This window comes from Columba livia, chromosome 7, assembly GCF_036013475.1.
Source record: "Columba livia isolate bColLiv1 breed racing homer chromosome 7, bColLiv1.pat.W.v2, whole genome shotgun sequence".
Taxonomy (NCBI): Eukaryota; Metazoa; Chordata; class Aves; order Columbiformes; family Columbidae; genus Columba; species Columba livia.
In genome coordinates this window covers 5753419-5773872 of record NC_088608.1, presented here as the reverse complement: position 1 = coordinate 5773872, position 20454 = coordinate 5753419, and positions in this window count along the sequence as shown.

Below are 20454 nucleotides of genomic sequence, written 5' to 3'. Positions count from 1 at the left end.
ACATTTCCCTCACAGCACAGCTACAAGAGACCTGCATGGATTTTTGAGGATGGCGTATACATTATTTGGTGCAGGATCCCTCTGGTCTTGGAAAGCACTCCTGCACCCAGGGAAAGGTTTGGGCTGCGAGGCGTATCTGGTGTCCCAGAGGGGTGGCTAACATGCTCTCCAAAAGATTTCTGAGTTACATTAAGTTTGTCTAATGCCTGGAAAAGTCCTTCTACCCCACGTCCTGCTTGCAATAGCATTGCTGTTCATGTCAATCTGTGAAGGTGTCCTGTTATCCTGGTTGGCCTTATCCATGCCTTCTACTTGCCCTCTATACTTTTAAGCCAGAACTAATGTAAATCTATGTTCTCCAAAACGTCAAGGCCCATTTCCTTCAATCTTCCTTTTGTGAGCATTAACTCCCAAACAGTGTGGGATACGTACGTTTTCCTGACTGGCACGCAGCTCTTTCTTCCAGTTCTGGATAAAATTAACAGCATGAGCTGCTCTTCATTTTATTCAAGGTCGGATTTTTGCACCAAGCCCTTGTTGTCTGGAGACTGAAAAAGTCATCAGACACCTCTGGATGCTGTGCCTGGCTGCTGGTGATCCAGGGACCTTGTCAGCATCTGCCACAGCCTCGTCAGCATATGGCAATGTACCAACAAGCGGAGATGATGCTACAGCAGGACGAGTTAACCCAACACCAGCAGAGCAGGACATTGCTGTGAGAATCTCCAGATGCTCTCCATGATCTAAAGACGTAACTACAGAAAATATGATTGAGATATGATTGAAGCCCTTCTATGGAAAATTTGAAAGCAACCAAGGGACCATACTCTGAGTTTATAGGCAGGCCACTGTGTACTGCCCGAGAGTGAGTCCTTCCAGCATCTGCTGTGTCGAAAACTGAATAAGCAAAATGATGTTTGTCCCTTTGGGGGAAACTCTGAAAGCACTTTTACCTCTTTAATATACCAAGAGGTGTAAAAGATTTCGTGCTACCTTCAGATGTCAGCATCAGATTAGGATGTGATGACAGAGGACATAAGGTATTGCTGGACAGTAAAATGCCTCTGGCCACATGCAAGCCTGTCCTCGTTAATTTTATCTCAGCCCCATCTCCCTGATTTGTCACTGGTTCTGAATTCTTCAATCCCTTCTCTCCATAAAAATGTCTAGCTGTCTCTTAAATTCATTTATGTCATTGCCTTTTATGACCTTACTTGATAACTTACTCTTTGTGTTTTCCATCCTGAGTAAAAAGCCCTGCCTGAGTGAATTCCCTCATTGCTCTTTATTTCCTAATTTTGAGGTTGTGTGGATGTCTGCCCTGGTTATTCAATTCATCACCAATATGAGCATTATTTTAATGGATGTTTATTTTTTCTCACTAGTAAAAAAAGGGTTGTTTTGTTTTTTAAATGGTAGTTAATCTACTAAAAGATCTGTGGTCAGCCTTTTTAACATTTTTATGCCGGCTCTAAGTTTGGAAAAAGTTTTAAGAAACCTTACATTTACACCTGCCCCGGTTTTGGCTGGTATAATTTTCTTCCTAGTAGCTGGTATAGTGCTATTTTTGGTTTAGAATAAGAATAATGTTGATAACACACTGATGTTTTAGTAATTGCTAAGCAGTCAAGGACTTCTCAGCTTCTCTTACTGCCAGTGGGGAGGTAGGGAGTGCACAAGAAGCTGGGAGGGGGCACTACCAAAACAGCTGAGCCCAACTGTCCAAAGGGATATTCCACACCATAGAATGTCCTGATCAGTATATAAACCTGGGGGAAGTGGCCAGGGCCAGTCACTGCTGGGGTACATGCTGGGCATTGGTCAGCAGGTGGTGAGCAGTTGCATGGTGCATCACTTATTTTTGAATATTCTATTATTATTATTATTCTCCATTTGCTGTCCTATAAACTCTCATTCTGTATCCCATGGGGAAGAGGGAGCAGGGGTGAGAGAGGCTGTGTGGGGCTTGGTTGCCAGCTGAGATTAAACCACGACAACAACATACGTATATATACTATACATATAGCAGAGGCCTATTACCAGGGTTGGGTATGGACCAGATAAACACAGGCCTCAGCTGAGCAGCTAGCTTTGGCAAGTTTCTTCCCAACATAACTAGTCTTCTCCCATATTCTATGGACTGTATATTTTAAACCATCCTCTGCTACTATGTCAGCCATCAACAGATGAGAACATAGCTTCTACAAAAACATTCTTCCCAGGCTGTCCTGATAATTTTTGCAATGCTTAGTATATTAATAAACTTTCAGAAGCAGTCACAAGAATACTATGTTCACCTCTACTCTTCACACCTCAGCTTGGGTTATTTGTAAAACTCTCTTGTATGCATTTTCCATTTGGAGACCTTGTGCTCCAGTCCAGCTCAAAAGACATTATTAAGAGTCAGCCATTCCATTTCTGTGCAGATTTCATTGTCCGTCATGGTCAATATATCTTGCCTTAATTTTCACAGAGTCCAGCCAGGTAGGTCATGGCCAGATTCTTCTATAATCTTTTTATATATTTAGAGACTGTAATGAGATCATCATCCAGTCTGCTTTTTCTTTCAGGCTAAATATGCTACAATTCTTGAGTATTTTTCTCCTCTATGGAATAAATTTAACTCCTTCAATTTCCTGTGCTATTCTAAAAGCTGACAAAAATGTCCATGCTCTAGGTGGTATTTCAGTCTTTGTAATTTTGAGTTTAGGCATGATTTTAAAAATACAGTGGGTCCAGCTTAGGTACAGTTCTTACACCTTTCTGAAGCAGAAAGATCTGTCTCCAGAACAATACTGAGTGTTACAGAAGCTGCCATTTGGGAGCACTAGTTAAAAACAAACCCAAACCAAACCAAAACCAAAAAATAACTGCTCATCTCTCTATGTTGGCTATTTCTGCTGGTTATACTGGAGCCTGATGGTTATACTTACTAGCATCCAGCTCACCAGATAGAGGGAAAGATAAAGGCTCAAAGTGTTCTTGCCCCTTTATTACAAACCACACTGACCAGAGCTTTGATAGGAAATGGAGTAAATCCTCAGCAAAACAACCCAAGGTCTAGCCTGGCATACACAGGGTGCCCTCTTATAAAGGTATTTTTCTTTTACAAGCTTATTAATGAGGCGAAACTGAAACACCAAGCCTATGGATCGTGCTACAGCATAAAATAATAATAACCAGTTCTTCCTGTGTTATCTGTGGGCTAGTAATGAAATGACTGTGTCCTTCCTCTCAGTGTTTAACAATATTAATTCCTATGGCCCTGAGTTATGTGGAAAGCACAAGCAGAGAACCCAGAGGAACCGCTGCATTTATTCTGCAGCACTGTCTCATGGGGCTGGCATGGTTTCTACCATGGAAACATAATAATTTGTTCTGCTTGCAAGGAAGGAAAAAATAATTGGGGGGGGGGGGGGGTGGGGGGTGAGTGATATTTACTGTATCTGTATAAATATGAACAGTTTTATGTTGATTTTGGAGGTAGATGTGATAGGAATTGCCAGGCATATAAAAGAGTCATGGAGCTGATGCTCAGTAGCCAGGACAGGCAGCAGCCGCACTCAGGACAAGGTCACGCAAGTGCAGGATAGTGGGCTAATGTCTGTATTGCTGCAATTTGCTGCAAGGCTAGCACAATAGACATGCACCATGTAGCACTTTAAAATATTTGTTCCTAGCTGTAATTTTGTGTATGAGCTGCAGCTGCTTTGCTTGGCTGCTGTATGTCCTTTTTTGTGTGTGTGTTTGTATAAGAATGGTAAAAAATTCTAAGCAAAAAAGGACCATATAATAGATAAAGCACCACAGACATTTTTTTTAATACTGGCAGATTGGAACTAGCCAAAGATGGTAGTTATCAGGAAAAAAATGGCTTGATTTGCTCAAGTCTGGTTGGTCACGTGAGCATAGAGCTATACTTTCTCACATCCGTCAAACCATGCCTAAGATCTATTCCTGTAATTGTATCTAAGTGCTATTTGTTAACAATTTTACTGTGCTTTTTTTTAAAAAAAACATTGCAAATGGTAATGTGTGAACAACACAAGGGACGATTATGGAAGTGCAAGTATCAGCTCTGTAGTTATGAGCAGGTTTACACTTCCATTCAAAGCCATACAGCCTTTTCTGCTCCAAAGATTTGACTGCAGTAAATGATGTGTTTGCTTAAAACAGCAGATGAAAAAATTGTTTCAGGAATTATAAATCCGGATTAAACACATTTCTGCGCTAATTAATAAAACATCATTTAAGTATCATGTTGTGCTGTGCTTTTATACGCATCTCCCACATCCAAGAAAATAACTAGGGCAGAGATGGACTTTAAGCCTTATCTGTCTCTGCTCCAGGAGCCAAAACAGCAAGGGATATAATTTAAGCAGCCCACCCTGGAGATGGCAACGCTGGCCGGATTTCCTGAGACGATGTGTGTTTTGACTTTGCATACTTTACTTGAGCAAAGCGTTGGCACAAACCCTGATGTTGGGGTGTATATCAATAAGCATGGAACACCCCGGGGCTCCATGCAGCTGCCTTTTGCAGCACATGGAATAGAACCGGTTTGTCAGCGAGCTCCATGGTTTTAGTAGCTCACAACTACATGATTTGTAAAAGAAAGAAAAATCACATCCAGGGAAAGAAGATCTAAAATGCCTCCAAGAATAATGTGAGAATTTGAAGAGACAGGAAAATGTTAGAATCTCTCCCTAAGATGGGTATGAAACCCATTCTGAAGGAAGCAAATGCATCCAAAGAAAGTTGCAATGCAGTTTTATATTTATATAGCTATAGTGTAAAAACAAAGCAGGCTGTTTGTGTTATTTGTTACACATTAGCAAAAAAACGACTGTGCCATGTGCATGCACCGGCTCCCTCGGTAATACAGCAGGAGCCGTGCTGTCCTGCCTTCAGACAAACAAACAAGGAGGCCATGTCAGTACTGGCCACATTTGGGAGCTTTTTTGACAAAATGAATTGCCATCAGTGGAGAATAATTTATCACAGCTGAACTTTTTGGGTTTTTTTTTTTTTTTAGGAAACACTGGTTGAGCAAACCCTTTTGTCAGGAAATACTTTTCAGCTGCAAGTTCTGTTCAGGATGAAAAATGCCTCCGCCAAACTAACCAGCAAACTGATAACCAGGACAGACAATGGGGATGTGGGAGGAAAGGCCCTTTTTCCAATGAGTACAACCTGTATGGCTCAACCAAAAGACCACAATCCCTCTCTCCACGCAACGGTCAATAACCCCATGGTGAGGACTTGCCCTTGGAAGGTGGAGGAATGGCAGTGCAAGGACACGAGTGTGTGTCCTGTGCCTCCAAATGCCAGACCTCAGCTTTCCCCAGGAAAATTACATGAATCTCAGTATTTCCTAGGTAAAGAAAATTCTTCTAATGAGGGAAAGGCTTCTTTTTAGGAAGGAAGTGCTTGTTCCTTTGTGCTTTCTTTGAACAAGAGCGTCAGTGAACTAGCAACATAACCACAACCGCCACTCACTCACTCCCCTCACCCCCACCCCCAAATTAGGAGAGAATCAAAAGGGAAGGGAGAAACTCATGAACTGAGATAAACACAGTGTAATAAAAAACAAAATGATACTAGTATACCACCACCACTTCTAATATATTTAAAATGGAAAATAGAATATAAAATAAGTGATAAACAATGCAATCCATCATGAACTCTGTCCACACCAAGCAGCAAGTCCTGGGAAGATAGAAAGCACCCTGGTCCTGAACAGCCAAACAGAGAGAGAGAGAAAAAGGCAGAAATGCTCAGAGGTCTCTGTAAAATGGCAGGATGGCAAAAGGCTCAACTAAAGGAACTCCTGAACGGAACTCAACCGAAATGGAGCAGAACCGAAATAGCTCTCCATCTCTGTTCCCTTCCTAGCTGGAAAGTCCGGCTCTCCTTATATATGAAGCGTGATGTTAATGGCACGGAATATTCTCATTGATCAGTCTGGATGTCAGTCAAGCTCTGCCCCATCTCTGCCCCCCTTTCCAGCTGTGTCACATCTGTGGGCAGAGCTCAGAGACCTTGGCTCCCAGACAACAACTAAGATAACAGCAAGTTCTTACATTCTCTTTGTTCCAACTCAAAATCCCCATGAAGTTATTTGAAGAAAAATATTAACTCTCTCCCAGAGTGTTATCTTCTTGTTCTCAAACTAAATCCAAACAATGACCATGCTAGCTTACAAAAATATTTAAGTTTCTAACTGCATGAAGAAAATTAACTTGTTTTCAGTCAAACCAGCACAAACATCCATGCAGCGTTGCATTGACACCTTCCAGGAGAACCGCTTTAGCCATGTGTGTTTGCAGGCTTTCCTGACTCTAAAGTTAGTCTACAGTATCCTAAAAAACCTCTCTGTTACAGCTTCTTTGCAGGAAGAAGGAATTAGCTGAAACTAAATGAAACAATTATCTACGATGCCCCCAACCTTTGTGACAACTGGGCAAGAAATAGTTTTCTGGTCTCACCAGAATTGTTGCAGTTTTGGACACTTGTGGGGTGAGGAGCCAGGGTCTCACTGCTGGTTGTGAGAGGGCTCTGAGGCTGAGGGAGCCCTTTGGGTCCAAAGTTTTTACTTTTCTCAGGTTTCACTTCAGTTTTGATCTTGTAATGTTGACAATTCAGTGAGAGGTAACAAAAGCATCAAAACTTATTTTCAGCCTTCAGAAAAAATAAAAACGGGTTTAGAAAAGGGAGTGGAACACTTCAGTAATGTGCAAGCCTTCCTTTCTGAAGTATTTTACATCAATGTCTTTGTGGAAACAAACATTTTCCTGATTTCACTAGTCCAGTGTTTCTCATTAAAATACCTTTCGGCATTCTTGCCTATTCAGACTTCTGCACAGACCTCGATTCCCAGAAACCCTCTCCCCAAGTTCTCCAAACCCCTGCACTTTACTGTTGGGGGTCTAGAAGAGAGCCAGAGACCCCTAGTGTCCTTCATCCAGCACTGGTGGTGGGCACAGGCAATAAGCTCCGTGTCGTTGGAATCCTGCTCTTAAATCTGTGAACCAATTTGGGAAACCAAATACATGTTGTTCAAGCTCCACGAACCGAATGTGAGGAACTTGTTCATGAGCCAGCTGCTTCCTCATCTCACTCCCAGCATACTCCTAAGAAGCCCAGTGGGTAATAGAAATCTTGCTTTGTTACCACCCTTCTGTGTATGGATTAATGCATTCACTAAAGCCTTTTAGCAAGATGCCAAGCACTCCCCTGCTCAAGTAATAAACTATAATATCCCTGACATTCAGGAGGAAACAACAGAATACAATTAAAAACAGAATATTTAATATTTGCTGAAATAAAACAGATTTCCAATCAATTAAAACAGACTCTTCTTCCAATAGCACCAGACAAATAATAAATTTAAAAAACTAATCGGTTCTACACAAGCTGAGCTAATGAGTGTCATTCGGGTCACATCCTCAAATTGCAAATAAATGTTATCATTTATCAACCTAACACATTACTCAATAAATCTTCTGCACCACTGTTCATACTTATCAGCTGTGTCATTTAATATTCCTTTCTGATTTAGAAAACTATTTCCTCTGGTGCTTGACCCCTTGTAATGGAAAACTACTGAAAACAGACAGTAGCTAATTCAAGAATTGTATAATCTAGAGCTAAAGAGAGCTGTGGATTGCCTTGAAATGCTCTAATACTAATTATTCAGCGGGTCTCCTCCCAGGTTGCAATTCATACAAGCTGTGAGGTAGAAGCTTCATTTAAGGAAAGTCAGGCTGTAGACAATGCAATAAGAACTTTTATGGTGTGTAAAGTCTTGAAAATGATTACGCTCTGTCCAGGGAAGGAGATCTGTCATTTAGGCAACGGAGGATTGTGGACACTTCCAGTTACAGACATAGACCCTCCCCATCTCATCTGATGGGCTGCACTCTACTTTGCGCGTGTGCTTCTAGATTGATGACTTTGGTGATTGCTGCATTTCCCAACCTCTGCCAAGATGGGAATGGAAAGGGGGGAGCTTCTAAATACTGCCCCATCACCAACACCCCTCTCCCCCAAAACAAACAAACAAAACATAAGGTGAAATAAGCCTTCACAGTATCACAGTATGTTTGGGATTGGAAGGGACCTCAAAAGATCATCTAGTCCAATCCCCCTGCTGGAGCAGGAACACCCAGGTGAGGTCGCACAGGAACATGTCCAGGTGGGTTTTGAATGTCTCCAGAGAAGGAGACTCCACAACCTCCCTGGGCAGCCTGGTCCAGTGCTCTGTCACCCTTACTGAGAAGAAGTTTTTTCTCAAATTTAAGTGGAACCTCTTGTGTTCCAGTTTGATCCCATTACCCCTTGTCCTAACATTGTTTGCCACCGAGAAGAGCCTGGCTCCATCCTCCTGACACTCACCCTTTATATATTTATAAACATTAATAAGGTCCCCCCTTAGTCTCCTCTTCTCCAAACTAAAGAGACCCAGCTCCCTCAGCCTTTCTTCATAAGGGAGGTGCTCCACTCCCTTAATCATCTTTGTTGCCCTACGCTGGACCCTCTCCAGCAGTTTCCTGTCCTTCTGGAACTGAGGGGCCCTTGTTGCCCCACAGGTGATACCTGGTGGATCCTTTCCTCTGGCCCAGCCTGCTTCCCCAAAAGTGACATCCCTCCAGGGGTCACTGTAGCTTCTCCGCCTCACATACACATAGACCTTTTTCTGACTCATATCTATTCCAGAACTGAATTGCAAGATTCATCTTCTTCACAGACAAGCACAGGCACACAGCCACTGGGACACATCTGAGAGGGACATCTTGTGACTGACCTTCCTAAGTCTGTTTGTTTCTGCATCTCGAGAGCACATTTAGATTGAGTGTCAAACACTAAAGGAGTTATGAACTGCCATGTCCTCTCTGTGCACTTGCTTTACAACACGGTGCATAGCTGTACTCAATATATAGGTACAGGACCACATTTTACCAGAAGGGCAATTACTAGCAGTGCGCCGGGTAGTAAACGGTCCATTTGACAAACTCAGCTGAGCCGGGTGTGTTAGTGGTTGGCTGGCTGATGTTCTTATGTGGCTGTAAGTCGCTTCTCATTTTCAATTTCCGCCGCTCTGCTTGCTGGTATTTTCCCACCTCCTGCCCCACTTCTGCTCTGAGTAGTGCCCTTGCATTGATTCAAGTTCCCCTTTACCATCACCATCACTCCTGTCCCTTCTTCTTTATGGCTCCTAATATTCTTGTCAGCTTTCTTATTATTACTTTCACCTAATATCCCATCCATTTCCTGTGACCTCATTCTGTCCCCCTCCTTCACATCCCTCCTTTTCATTCACATTGGTCCTTACCCATCATCATTTCAGTCAGACCAGCTTTCTTATCCCCTACCTGCCTCTGGCACCTGTATGGCTAAAAGCAAAGGTGAGACAGGATTTTTGTTGTCAGTTTGAGCCTTCTTGTGACAGAAACCCCAAAATGCAAGAAGATACATCTGGTCCAGCAGCTGGAGACCCACCATGAGTGATCTGAGTCACCCCTCAGCAGGGGCAGTGGGAGCACAGGCCCTGCACACCAAACGCAAAAGCTCTGCAACAACTCTCTGCCAACCATGGGGGGACCCGGGTTTGGAAATGTTCCCCCTTTGGAGAAATTTTTATTACAAAGTCAGGAAAAAAGCACCTCTTTGATACAAGAGGGCTCTGCTGTCAATATGTTCCTGTAGGTGAGGCTGGAAATGAAATACAAAATAATGGGGCTTAAGTTATGTATCCAAAAGAGTGCATAAGTGTGGAGAGAGTTACGAGCAATTGAAAATTAGAGATTGATTACAGGAACTGTTAGGAAGCCTTAACTTAAACATATCATATTTCTCACTACAGATATGGTTCTCTTACAGCTTACAAAGAAGCCTAGATCTAATGAAATACTCCCGAATAAGGAGTTTTGCAGTCCTCATGAATTGTCCTTAACATTTGAAGTTCTATCTTATCCGATTTCACTGAGAATGTGCAGAAACCAGCGATTCTGCCATTTCTGATTTCCATATCAACAAAACTCAGATAGAAATGCCGACACTTAACTGCTCACGTGAACTGTAGTTTTGATCTTATTGCTTTCAGTGAGAGTCCTGAACACTTAACAGTGCTGGAATATCCCAACTGGTATCTGCTGTGTAGATCTGAGAGGGAACTTTACACTTGACTGTTACACTTGTTTTAATGTTTGTTTATATAATTTAATAAACACAGGAGTACTATAGATGGAGTCTAGCAATGTGTAAATATCTCAAAAATAGTATGCATAACATTTATGGCACAGGATAGCTGTAACACATCAACCACTATTAAAAACACATTTACTTGAATTTTAAGGTTGCACTTCACACTGCTAAATGTCTTAGGTATGTTTATCCAGCCATTTCTAATGTAACATGCAACATTAAAGTTAAAGCAAATGCATTTGCAGTGCCTGTTGGCCACTTTAACCAGTTTAATAAACCATTCATAATAAGATACATGCACAGAAGTGTTGCATAAGTATTGGATAAATCATCATTATTGAAATACTCAGCCCTCCAACTAAAATAAACACCTTTTCTTTGAATGTTAATACGCTGAAACTCGTCTGAGTTATAAAATCTCTTTGCACTTTCAGTAAATATTTTGCTTTGTGAGCCTAGTCTGTGTGTATTGTGTGTGCGTGAATACTTCAGATGAATGTTTTCTGGCAGTATTTACTTTTCTGTATGCACATCACCTATAATGATAATAAACAATTGATAAGCATCTTGCAGAGCTGTGTCTTTGCTGCAAACCATTTCTTTCCTCTTGCACATAAAGAGCCTGTTTTTTTTTCCTTAACTAACTGTGTTTCAGCATTTAGAACAAACTTCAGCTTTATAACCTGGAAATATTTTTATTCAGTCACATTGCCTACTTTAGGCAGCTCTTAGATACTCTCATATGAGATAAACATGCAGGCTATTCTATTTTCGAAAACAGAGGCCACAGGTGAGAGCTTTCACAAATCGTACTTCTAATATTTGTTATTTTACTCTAGTGCGTATTTCTCCATAGAATTAACAAGCAGATGTCCAGGGGGATGTGAACTTCACACAAATCCCCTGCCTGTTTAGTCTGTGAAGACATATACTATACCCTTATTCCCTCACTAAACCATTCTTCATTTAATTACCTCTTTGTGCCACATATTCATTACACCCATGCACAACCAATTTCCTCTCTTTGTGCTTTCTGCTCATTCTTCTCCCGTTCAATAGCATGCAGAGCCCCCGTCACTCCCTGCATATATCACCCCTCTTCCTACCGCAGCCTCTGCAAAGCCTGGCTTGCAAGCTTAGGATGAGCCAGTCTTGGAAAAAAAATTACCCACCATTTAACAAGACTCTGAGCACCAGTCATCTGGATTTACTCTGTAGGTCTTTAAGCTATTATTTATTGATCACAAGGAGCGACTTTGGAATAGTAGAGTTCTGGGCAAATAAATAGGAACAGAAGAGAGGTTGGTTGTTTTTTTTTCACCTGTGCTTCCTAGTATCAAATGCTTCCTCTATGATAGCCACTCTGGTTATAATTCCTCTTTTATCCTAACTTCCTTCTGCTGCTTACTGTTTTCAGTAGAACCTAATAAATAGTTTCTGTGGGGTTTTGCTTTCACGGATAGAGAGTAATGGTTGTAACTTCCCTCAGGTGCCTGTTCACCATGGTTACCACCTCAGGGCTCTGAGAGCTGCTCATGGATTGAGCTTCAGTCCCAAAGACAGAGGCTGAAGGACTGAGCCCCTGCCAGGACAGGGGAGCAGCTCAGGGGCTCCTAAGGTAGCAGAGTAAATTAGAGGGTAATTGTTACTGTGTAAGCAGTCACAATCATTATTTATGTTCCAAAAAGATATGACATCAGAAATTTTAAACAACAGCAACAACAAAAACAACATCCTTGGAAAGCCAGGAAAATCAACAGATAGGTATGTAAAGACTCATGTCTTTAAAGTTATTATTGCAAAATCTTTGACCTTTTCCCCCCTAATTTCAAAATTTTCACTCTGATCTCAGCCATTTCTGAACTTTACCCTGCTGCAACAGTATGTGTTAGATTTTAGAAAGATTTGCCCATAGCACTAAGCAGAAATCACAGGATGATGAATTTTAAACTTTGATTGCATGCAAATTACAGAGACAAGAACGCTTGAATATGTTACTGTTCTGAGAAATGATTGAAGTCTATTCTCTCATGGTTGTAGAAATCTGACTCGTATAAAGGTACTTTAGGTTTATCTAATTATATATAGAACAGGATGTACTCTATATAGCGCAGTGTCTGCTGACTGGTTTTCCAAGATTAGTAAGTAGGCTCCAAATAATGACATTCTGAAAAACATCACCTAATCAGCGTGCTCTCTTGCCATGGGTTTTATTGCACACATTAGTTGGCACCAGAAGTCTGCTTTACTTCAGCCCTGCAGCATTTTGGACTATTCAAACTATTTCAATGAAGTTTTGGTAGAGTGCGCAGGGTGTTAAGCACATGTTCACCATTAACAATAACGGGAGTCATGCACATACTGCTATCAGGACTATGTTTACTAATTACCTCCAAAGTTTTTTTATTCTAAACCAAATACATTAAGTGCAGCATTTGCCAAAATGCTCTTGAGTTTCATTCATACTTCTGTTCTGGTCTCTAGACAGATCAAATATTCTAATCGTGTCACTCTTTGATGCCAAATTGGATACAAATGTACTCAGATAATTAATCACATTCAGTGCTTATTGTACATCTTTCTTATTACTATATAGGCAGATTTTGCACAGCTTGTAGTTCGTTATCAGATTGCATGACAACAGCTGATTACCTTTCTTCTCATATAATCACATTAACAGCAAATCCAGCTTCCTTTCTCCATGTGTCTTTGACCGTGTGAAATATTTCAGGAAAAAAAAGAGCAATATTTCACATCATCCAGGTTTCAGTGACCACTGTCAAATACTGTATGTTCAGAAATACCCAGTATATCCCCATAGAAAGCAAAAGTAAAAGAAAGAGATCCCTTGTGCTGTCACTCAAGTTCAGCAGAGATAAATTCTGCTCATAGTTTCACACTTCTGCCTCTGCCTGGCCATGGTCAAGCTCAAGGAAAGACTCTGTTGTGTTATATATGTGAAGCATCTTTTTCTGTTACAGCTACAATCATTCAGCTTTTCTCCATTTAAAAATAATTCACAGTCTATGGTCCCTGGGTTAACTTTTTAATAAGCTTATTCTATTATTTAGAAACATAACTTTGCTGAAAGCTGGCTTAATGTGATTTGGGGTTCACACGAGGACTCAGGGAGAAAATATAGTACTGACACAAATGCAGAAACACACCTAGACTGATCTATTTACCTTTTTCACTGATGTCATGGGGTTTACAGTGTAAAACTTCCCTGAATGTGATCACCACCTTACCCAGGAAGAGTCACATTCTGGAAAATGTCACTAGTCCAACCTCCTTCCTTGACAGCAGCACTCCTGAAGCAACTAAAGGCTTAACACTCACGTGGTACCCCAACACCCTAACATTCACAGGATGCCTGCAAAAGCTTTCTTGGCCTCTCCTCGATTCCCCCACCCAAACAAGCAAAACCAAAACCACTGCAAAACCAAAAACACCACAAAACCAACCAACCAAGCAACACGAACAAACCAACCAAAACAAACAAAACCCCACCACGAATCAAAACCACACAAAAAACCAACACCAACCAACCAACCAATCAACCAAGAGTGCAGAAGAAAACTAGATTGATTTGGCCACAGAAACATGTTTTCTGTGAGCCCTTATTGGCATTGTTAATTATAATATTAAAACATCTCAAATTACCATGACCCGAGTTGCAACAAGTCACTGACTTTTACCCTTTATCCCTCTGGGTCTTTGAGGCTCAGATTTTTTTTACCTTATCCAGATTTTGCTTTACTCTGTGTCCACAGCCCCAAGAGAGTTTCTTTGCTCTTCTGGGGCCCTCCTTTGGGGTCAGGTGCTCTTCTTCCAGCCAACCCACAGGTCCCTCTGTCCTTCTGAAGTTGGGGGCCTGCCCTGAGCCCTCTGCCTTCCCCTGGGCCAGTCGTCTGTGTGCTGTGAATAAGATGTAGATAGTTATTATTTCTGGAGCACCTAAAAGAGAAGTGGGACCCATTCGGACTTGAGATACAGCCACAGTTGAGCATTTAATGATAGATAGTGCATAAATAGCTTCACATAAATTCATGCTGCTGATGTATATTTTAAAAATAAACCAGAAGTGTTACGTGGTGACTATTATTTTAATTTCAACTTGACAGGATGTATAATTTTTTAGTTTCATTAGATTGCATGAAAGTGTGCATATAAGACTTTCAGCTTCCTTTTTGAGCACACATATTAGATATTTAGCTTTGTATTGAATCTCTATTGTATTATTAGTAATTGCCCCTTTTTATCTGATACCTTCCAGGAAAGGGAAGAAGAGTGGCTTAAATTCTAGAAAGAAATTAAGAGATTTGGTGGCAAAAGATTTACATTGTATTGACCCCATTTAGTGTTCTTTTCAAGACTAACATTAAAGCAGAATTCAGCATCTAAACTTCCCCTAAATATGGAGCATTAGCCCATCTCCGATATAGAAAAATATTGCTAATCTTACTAATAGTAAACATAAGCCGGAAAAACTTTCTTCAAGATGCTCTAATTGGCTTGATTCATTGAAAATATATAAACAAAAAACTTCTGTTTCCCCCAGAACAGCAGATAAAAATCACCCTTGTTCTTCCTGTGCAGCTTCTGCTGACTTGTGCCTGCAGCTCAGCGGATGGATTTTATTCACTCAATATTTCGATAGGAAGGGCTGCCAATCAAGCATTCATTTCAAGGAGACGGATGAATCTGTGCGAGGAAGAGCTGCTGAAGAGCCATGGTTTCTTGTAAGTGTTTATAAGAAGATTCTTCAGTTCCATTCTGTCGCACAGTGCAGTTACAAATTCCAGTTTCTTACCATACATCTTGTTTTGTTTGAAAAACAGAATGCCTGAGCAGTTAATATGCTGATTTGCATGTGGGCATTTTACAGCACACACCAAGCACCCTGTTCCCTTATGTAATTATGTCAGTTCAGCCTTTTCCTAGGGCTTTCTTCTCCTTCTCATTATGCCTTCACCAGCGCTAAACTTCTCTGTGTGTGCCTCTAAATTATGTTCCTGGCCTAATCAGTGTTTAGAGCTTTAATCAAACTGAATTCAGATTCCACATCCTTTCTCATTAGTTTGGTTACACTTTAAAAACTGTAGAGATGAATAGCATTCATTTCTATTATACTTTGGAATAGCTCCTGGGATCAAATTATCTTTCACACCTGGATGAAGCTGTTGACTTCGCTGGGATTGTATGCACAGATATGAAAACAGAATACAACAGGATCATTGGATGCATAATAACATACTGCTTTCAGAAGATGAGCTCTCCTTTCTGCTGGGATAACACAGTGGCACAAAATCAACCATAAACACATATTTACAGTTCTGAGCCCTCAATTATTTTCCCAAAGGTTATCTTTATTTGTCTGTAAATTTACTGGTAGGTCTCTCTGATAGCTTATGAAATTTCATAAACCTTTTATTTTCTTATTAATGATTTCCCTCTAACATTTGATAAAAAGGGGAGGCACCTCATGACCTTTTTACTACTTTGATATGTCACAAGCATATTTAAATACTTAGTACTTACACCTGTGTAGCAAATAGGGAAGGAAAACTTCCAGTTAACTTCCACAGTACCAGATATTCTTTCATCACTGCTTTAGACTCCTATGCTAGAGAAAAGGTCTTCACTGTTAATTTCACATATTAAGCAGAATAGCCTTTGAAACATCTATATTATTTTTGTACATATTTGCTATGAACACTAATGTGTACCATATTTTTCACTGCTAAAATATTGGAAATTTTTCAGATAGCAAATCATCCTCAAGCTTTATCTTTGCAAACAAGAGCATCATTATTTTCCTTTAAAAATATATATATTATATATATATGAAAAGAGAGAAATGTCTGCCCTCAGATAATAACCAAGTTTCATCTTATATCAAAAGCAAGCCAATAATTGTGTTGCAACCAAAGATGTAAGCTAGCATAAGTGAAAGGGATCTTAATTACCCCTATCATTACATGAGATGAAGGTAAAATGAAAACTTCAGGTCTCTGATGGGCAGAAGCTACATCTTGTCGTCTTCTACAATGTTTGTGGAAATCTAGGATGTTTCCAATTATGCTGGTTTGGGGTATTGCTTTAGATTTCAATCTTTTCCTTCCTTTTCCTACTCCCATTTTTTTATTTCTATTTTACTAAGAGCTAGAGTTTAATTTCTTTAGAAGACCAGCTTAGAGCATCTCTACATATGCGTTTGAGTTCATATACTCTGGGGCGCTTTGAAAATATGACATGAAATACTATTGTTCTCTTCTGATATTCCCCAGGACACGAGTCTCTGAGACAAAGACCTTCTCAAGCCCAGACTCCACTATTTGGATTAGCAGAACTTGTGGTATCCCAGGAGGGACACTGAAGGCAGCACAGACACGTCCTCCTCTTCTTGCTGCATCAGAACTAAACCCTGGATCAAACATCCTCAAAACCAAACACCCTTGCGACAGAAGAACAGATGGACATCCACAATTTAAAATCTCTCTGGAATCCCCCAGAATACTTAGTGGTTTTTCTTTTGTTGTTGTTGTTTTATTAAACAGATTAAAAAGTATCATCTCGCAACGAAACTGAGAGTTGTAATGAGTCTTGTGGTCAGGTAGTAATTCTATTAGCTTTCCTTAAAACTGGATACATTCAAACTCTCATCTAATTATGGTTTCCAAATGAGGCAGGGGAGACAAAGGCCATAGTATTATAGCCAGCATATTTTGTTTTCCTCTGGAAAGAGTACAAGAATAGTTTCAATGGAAACAGTTTGAGATTATGCTTGATAATTTGTAATTAACTCTCCAGGGCACTGTGAGGCCTAATTAATTACTTATTGGAAAGCATTTGGAGATCTTTGGATGAAAGTTGCTATAGTAATGCCAAGAATTGCTGTTATTGTTATCGTTAGGTATTTGCCATCCCCAAATGCAGTTAGGTGAAAAAAGTACCTTTATTACCTTACGATATCTTAAAACCAGGACTAATCTGCTGAAAAGCAGTACTTAAAAGCTGAGAATAATTCTCTCTGCAGTGGGAAGCTGAAGATATTTATTCTAAAACTGCGAATATAATTTATGAATAAGTCAAATACATAAATCGCATTTAGAAGTTCCACAGTAATAACACACTTTATATTCTCCATCTGCAGATAAGCAGGTGCATCTATTTGTAGAATTTGTCTTCTGTTATGAAACTGTCTCCAGTGCTATGAAACCACTGTATCACGAATGCCTCGTTGTTCTGAGCATCCAGCGTTTGTTCTCAGGTCTGTACACAGGGACATGTCACCCAAATGCAATTAACCAAAATTAATATAACAATGGAGGGTCATTAAGAGATTAGGATTCCTATTCCAATCAGGATGATAACTCGGTGCAAAACACTCAGAAACTAATCCATCCCAATTTATTTTCCAAAGCACTCAGGTTTGCAGAGTGGATCAGACTCACATGTAAAAAAGAAGGCAGGTGTTACACCTTCTCCCAAAACCCAGAGGAGAAAAGGACAGCTTTAAAACAAAAAATTAAACAACCTTGCAGGAGGCTTGAGCTGGCTACAGTTTTCCTTTATTTTCCCTCAGTTCTTACTTTTATGGTATCTAATTCCAAACCAACAGCTTAAACTATGCTCTGTAACCCCTAACTACATCTATGTGTTTATCTTAAGTATCAAAGCCCCTTGCAGTTGTGAAAAAAAGGATCTATTTGTGTTACACTGAGGAGTCCCAGGGACAGGAAATATTCCTGAGGTTTCCTTGCTGTGAAGAGCTAACAACCCAAGAGCCTAAAGCAGGAGGCTTTGCTATGCTCTATTCAGACAAAGAAAAGCTGAAGTTTGAAGCTAGTTCATGTCTTCCAAACACATACCTACCCTGGAGGAACCCTGCTAGGGCTGTGAAAGTGTGGGTAAAAATAGACATCAATATGCATGCGATCTATGGTACCCGTAATAACTATATACAGAAATACGGTTACACTAATAGTAAGTCTTCATGCTCTCTTCACAAGAAGAAAAATCTTACAAGGTGTTGCTTTTAATATTTTTTCCCGTGTCATAATACATTTATGAATAAATCTCAACATACTCATAAGATAAACATATAACACTATTTTTTTATGGTGTTGAATGTGTAGTTCCCGCAAGCGATAGCTGTCTCTAACAAGCAGGTTGTGGTGTCTCTGTGTTTACCTTGTCAGCAGTATTCATTTCTGTTATCACTCTTCTGGAAGAGCAAAGTTTCTAGATATGCCTCAAAGGTGAATATAATTACGCTGTTTACATTTCTATTCCTACAGGGATCATAAAACAGTACTTAGAACAATGTTTACAGTCATCAGTGAGGCAGAAATCACTCTGCACATACCAGAAAGGCAGAAAACAATACCCTGTCACTAGCTAATTACAGATGGGACTGTGCTGTATAAAGATCCCCTGTCTCACGTGTGATCTAGGTGCTGGGTACATCAGTAGCCTGAAGCGTCCAGCAATTACTCCGTCCATCAAACCAGAATTTCTCTAAGCTGTTTGCTTTTCATTGGGGCCCTGCAGACAATGTGACCTACCAATTTCTGACTTTGTCTTCAAAGTAACACAATAAATAAACCAAATGTAAGAAAGCTTATTTTAGTTCGCCAAATAAACTCATCCTTCCTCGATGGAAAACATTTTCTTTTAGGGTTGGGGAACCCAGTAGAGTGAATCCCATAGAAGAGCTTCCTTTGACTTCAGTAGATTTTGGGTCAGACATTTGCAGTGGCGTTCACAAAAAGCAGGAGTGAAGGGGAGGGTGGTTGCTTGTCCTCCCCTCCACCCTGAGCTCCACCTCCTTCTGCACTCAAATGTGCATTGGGAACAGCTACACCAACATGTTTTAAAGTTACTTCTGTAAAATAAACAACACCGATTTAAGACAGCATAGAAAGGATAATTTGTGCATTGCTTGTAGATGACAACTCAGACGCAGTGGGGTTTTTAGCACAGAAACAGGTATTCTCCTTATTTCCTTATTGCTAATCACCAGTCAGTCTGTTCCATTCAACCTAAGGTAACTGTGATGTGATCTTGTATTCACAGTTTTCCCGTTGTAATATTAAGCTTTTCCCGGCTGACACTTTGCATTCATCATTTTGGTGACTTGGTAGTCAAATATCCTTGCTGTTTGCCGGAGGGAGAGCTCAGGGGAGGCATCAGCTCCATCGCACATCCGTGGGAACATCAGCAACAGAAGTTCAAACTAATCAGCCAACATCATCAAATATGTATCACAACAACCCAAAAGCTATCATTTTGGAGAGAGGAAAAGTAATAAAAGAACTACAGTGTATGAAATGCATCAAGGATAGAGTAAAACCAATATTTGTGGGAATCCTTGGACCTTGTCGACACAGCACTGTTGCTTATGGAGGCAATTACACTGCTATAAACATATTGCTGATCTAAAAGTGCAACTTCAGAAGCCAACCAGATGGAGGACATACCTGTACCCTGGTTAACCTGTGGGATTTTTAAAAATCTGTCTAAGAGTGAGAGCTGGTGAAGTCACTTAGCACATAACCATGGTTGACAGCGAGGTCAGGGTTTCCACCAAGCTGTGAAGCTTGTTCCCAACACAGCGCTTCCAGCTGCAAAACACAGGCCAAATTCAGGGTTACTGCTGTCACATGTATTTAGGAGGTGACAATTATGAAATAAAGAGTCCACTAGAGGTACAGTACATACATTATCAGTTCCATAGACCATCTGTTAAATCTTTATCTCTTTAGACGTATTTCCAACTCAACAAAATAAAGCTCTAAGAAGACAGAGGCATCTTCTAATCACCCAGAAGACTAAAATAAATAATTTTCTCATCATGGTTTGCTGTTATCTTTTTATTTACCATTTGTGCAGCCTATTACAGTCTCAATTACTTACAAAATCATAGAATAGTTTGGGTTGGAAGGGACCTCAATGATCATCTAGTTCCAAACCCTTCCCAGGGCAGGGACACCTTCCACTAGACCAAGATGAGTTCTGCACTGACACTATTTAAACTGAGACTGGAGTGAAACTGGAGCCGGTGTCGGCTGCCACTGTCTTTACAGTTTCAAACTAAGAATCTTACCAGGTTTTCAATACTCCAACTTTTCATCTGTGTTCAAATGATTACAAAGAGGCAGTTTCGGTGTTCTTGTCTTTTCAGACATTCATATTATCCTTTGCAAATGATGAAATACTTAGAAGCCTGCACTACCTCTAAGG